The sequence below is a fragment of the Panthera uncia genome, assembly GCF_023721935.1.
Source record: "Panthera uncia isolate 11264 chromosome A3 unlocalized genomic scaffold, Puncia_PCG_1.0 HiC_scaffold_11, whole genome shotgun sequence".
Taxonomy (NCBI): domain Eukaryota; kingdom Metazoa; phylum Chordata; class Mammalia; order Carnivora; family Felidae; genus Panthera; species Panthera uncia.
Window position 1 is genome coordinate 28,107,817 of NW_026057578.1, and position 4,048 is coordinate 28,111,864.

The following is a 4,048-nucleotide window of genomic DNA, read 5'->3' on the forward strand; positions in this document are numbered from 1 at the left end:
GACCCTGGTCCACTTACTCTCTGCCTCTGGGAACGCAGTGGAGTCGCTGGGGCTTCCGTGAGACCGATGCCCGCCAGGGGAACCTCGCACACACAGGGCGCCCCCCCCCCCCCAACCCATAGAGGCAAACTCCAGATTTGCTCCCACCATGGCTGCCTTCACATCCCTGCCACACTGACGGCCGCCCCCCATGTCAGGGTCGGCTGGGTTACTCCCATTTCACAGATGAAGAGACTGAGGCTCACAAAACACATTTCATTTCCCGAGTCCTGGACAGCAGGGGAAGGATGACACCTGCCTTCCAGAACGGACGCCTCTGGCTGCTGAGTGGAGAGTCGATGGGAGAAGGGGAGGCCGAGGGTGGAAAAAAGGTGCCCAGGTGGGAGGTGGTGGAGACGCTCAGAAGCGGCTTGGTTTTGGAGGTGGAGATAGGCATCGCTGACAGGTTGCGCACAGGGAGTGACAGAGAAAAGCAAAGCACAGACGGGCCGCCTCTGGCTTCCTTTCCTGAATCTTGCAGTCTTCCCTCAAGTAGCACGTCGTCAGAGGCCTTCCCCGACCTGTCTCCTCTTGTGGGCACTCCTGGGCCCCTTCCCTGCCTTGCGGGCAGGGGTTTTTGTCTGTCCCCCCCCGCCCCAAGTGCTGTATTCCCAAGCCTAGCACAGTGCCTGGCACACGATAGATGCTTAAAGAGTATTGGCGAGTGCGTGAATGAATGGCATACGTAGGAAGGAAGTTCGATTTGAATCCAGGGCAACCCAGGAGGCCTCCCGTGGAGGTGGCTGGTTCACCTCAATGATCTGCCACAATCGCTCGGGGTGACCTCAGGCAAACTGTCCCCCGACCCCAGAACCCAGCTGCCCACTGGTCTGCCCACTCCCAGCCCTGACCGTCAGTCAAGGGTGATTTTTCTGTGGTCTCTGGATTAGGAGAACAAGGCCAGACCCCCCTCCCCCACACCGCTCCCCGCTTCCTGGGGCAGAAGGGGGGATGAAAGGGGCCCCAGTATGGGGAAGGCCTGTTGACTGTCTTTGCCAAAGGTGCTATACATAAATAGCAGGTGGTTCAATTATTATCCTTCCTTAATCCGCAGTTTCTTAATCCCGGGGAGGTCTGCGTGTGTGTCCCGGGGAACGGTGGATGGCAGAGCCTTCTGGAATCCCAGGCCCGGAGACCGCCTCGTCGCTGACCTTCAAGCAGCAGCTTTTGCTCTGCCTTGTACCCCAGATAGATTTGGGTGATGGATTTTTCCAAGAGCCTCAGCTGGTCACCTTCATGGTCTCTGCCCGATGTGGCCTATGGAGTTAGAGACTCTCTACCCACCACCTTAGACATGAGGTGGCCCCCCAACACCACCTCCTCACTGGCGTCCCGATTCCACACTCCCCTCCCTCAAGCCCCACCATCCACTCTCCACCAGAGTGGCCTTTTAAAACACATAAATCAGACCTTGGAGCTTCCCCGCTCTGCACTCTCTGGTGACTTCCTATCTGCAGAAGAAATGCAGGTTTTTTACCAAGGGCCGCGAGGCCACCTGGCCGGACCACTCTTCCCCATCCTTGCTCTTTCCCTTCCAGCCAAGTGGCCCCAGGGCCTTTATACATGCTGTTCCCTCTTCCGGGAACAGCAAACCCCCAAATCTTCACCTTGCTGCCCCATCTGGTGGCTCAGCTCCCAGCCTCTCGGACAGGCCCTGACATCCGAATGAGCCCTCATTTCTCACTCTCTACGCTCACTCTTCTGTTGTACATGAATTATTTCCACTTGTCTACTTATCCGCACCCCCCCCCCCCACACACACTCGCATGTAAATTCCTTGGGGACAGGGACCTTGAATGGGTCATTGCTGTACCTCCCCCGCCAAAGAAAAGAAAATCCCCTTGTACTTCAGACACGGCTCAGAACCCCGTGGGGTCCCAAGGACTGTCGCCAAACAGTTTACTTATTTATCAAATGGTATCTAGGACTGAGTACTCACTAGACACTTTTCGAAGTACTATACAAAATGAATTCATCTCATCCTCACAACAGCCTTTTTAGGTCCATTCTCCTGTTAGCGTCACTGCCAATGAGGAAGCTGGGCCACAGAAATGACAAGGTATTTTCTCAAGTCCACACCGTCACAAGCAATGGCTGGCGGGATCAGAACCCCGGGGGGCCTGGTCCAGGCCCTAAACAGGTATACCCTGCCTGCCCGCCTGCCTTACTTAGCACAACACCAGGACCAGGCATTTGACGAAGAGGCTGGGCTGGGGGTGAGGGTAGGGTCACCCTGCGAAGGTCTTTATTTAGCCTGGGAACCGGGAATTAAAATCTCGTTTTTTTACCCCAGGCCTCGCCGTGTGGCCTTGCACAAGTCCGCTCCCTCTGTGGGTCTCAACCCCCTCTCTATTTGCAGGGCTGGTCAGTCTTCCACCGTGCTTCATTCACGTCCTCTGAAGGGCCTTATTTCCAAGCCCCAGTCCCTCCGTGAGCAGAGGGTCTTGGACCCCTAGTCCACCCACCTTTGCCAGGTGACCAGGGCACCCCCGCTCTCTATCGCTGGCCTGGCTGCTGTTGGGAACACAGCTTTCCCTCAAGGAAAAAGAGAGACAGAGACAGAGAGCCGGGGAAAGAAAGAGAGAGAGAGAGTAATTGCTTTTTCACCAGGAGGCTCTGTCCTCTGTCTCCAGGCCTCTAGCCCCTGCTTTCCTTTCCCCTCACCTTCCCCCCATCTGTCATTTTCCTGGAGTCCAGGCCTTCAAGTCCCATCTCTCCCCCACACCCCTGCCTGGGCTTTCCCCACCCTCTGAATCGGCCCTGCCTGACACCGAGGCACCTGGCGAGAGAGCCTACTGCCCCGGGGAGGCCCCGACGCATCCCCTCCGGTTTCTCGGCCACAGCCCCCCTTCTCGCTCCCTCTCCTCCCTGCTTCCCTGCGCCTCTTTTCCAGGCGGTACTGAAGTCCTTCCTACACACACGCTATTTTTGTACCATCACTCTCTCCTTCCTCTCCCCCTTCCCCCTACATTCACTTACTTCCTGCTTTTCCTTCACCTCGGCCCAGCTCTGAAAGAACCGGGGCCCTCGGGCGCGCGCGCCCACCCTCCCCCCCCCAGAGGGGCCTTGAGCTTTAGGGCACAGGGGCAGGGCCACTCGGGGAGGGGCAGAAGGCAGACACCCTCTCCCCGTCCCGCCCCCCCCCCTCCATCCCCACTCCCGCGCCGCCTCCAGCCGCTCGCCAGCCGGCGGGAAGCGGGGACTAACCGCGGCCGGAGTCCCGGAGGCGAGGGGAGGGAGGTCGGTCGCAACTTCCCCAGTCCACCTTAAGAGGACGATGTAGCCAGCTCGCGGCGCTGACCTTAGAAAAACAAGTTTGCGCAAAGTGGAGCGGGGGCCCCGGCCTCTGGGCAGCCCCGGCGGCGCTCCCACCGCCTCCCAGCCGTCTCCGGCGGCGCAGGTCCGAGCTCGGCGGGCGGACGGAGCGGAGAGGGGGCCGGGGACAGGGGAGCCGGGAGGGCGCCGCGCGGGCGCCCGAACCGGCACAGTGTTGCAGCCGGCGGCCCGTCCGGTCCCGGGGCGCTCGCGGGGACCGCTCCCCAGGCTGCTTGCCGCGCGGGCCCGGCGGGGCAGCCGGGGCCGCGGCGCGGGCGAGGGGGCGACGCGGCCCTCCTCCTCCCCCTCCTCCCTCCCCCGGCGCGCGGCTGGCGGGCGACGTGGGGCCGATCGGCCCGAGCCCCGTAGCCTCCCGGGGCGGGCGGGAAGGAGGGAGGCGGGGAGGGCGAGCGGGAGGGGGGGGGCGGGCTGCCGGGAGGGCGGGGGCAGCGGCCGGGACTGCGGGCCCGGAGCGAGCAGAGCCGAGCCGCCGGCGCCGCGAGGAGCCCGGGCGGGGCAGGTGGGCAGCGGCGGGGGCGGCGCGGCGGGGCTCGGCGGGCTGCCCCTCGCCCCTGCGCGCGCGGTCCTCTCCTCTCTCCCGCGCTGGCGGCCGCGATCTGCGCGCCGCCTCGCTCACTCCTCTCCCGCTCGCTCTCTCTCTTTCTCTCTCCCCCTCTCCCCGCTTCCCCGCTCC

General features: G+C 62.4%; 1 protein-coding gene and 1 long non-coding RNA gene across 5 annotated transcripts in view; one reads left to right on the forward strand and one right to left on the reverse strand.

The window, feature by feature from the left end:
• Nucleotides 1-235: 235 nt before the first annotated feature.
• LOC125936757 (uncharacterized) lies at nucleotides 236-3,166 on the reverse strand. The gene is made up of 2 exons (XR_007462115.1): nucleotides 1,979-3,166; nucleotides 236-1,296 (listed from the first exon to the last, which is right to left on the reverse strand). It is a non-coding gene; the product is annotated as an uncharacterized LOC125936757 (long non-coding RNA).
• A 154-nt stretch (nucleotides 3,167-3,320) lies between these two features.
• The window catches only part of LOC125936748 (tyrosine-protein phosphatase non-receptor type substrate 1-like), a 41,433-nt gene continuing 40,705 nt past the window's right edge, over nucleotides 3,321-4,048 (forward strand). For 2 of the 4 annotated variants that reach the window (XM_049651032.1, XM_049651035.1), the window contains exon 1: nucleotides 3,338-3,439. The gene's annotated coding sequence lies outside the window, so the exon portion shown is untranslated. Of the gene's footprint in view, nucleotides 3,440-3,792; nucleotides 3,875-4,048 lie in introns of those variants that run through there. The other 2 variants (XM_049651036.1, XM_049651033.1) reach the window with 2 other exon arrangements.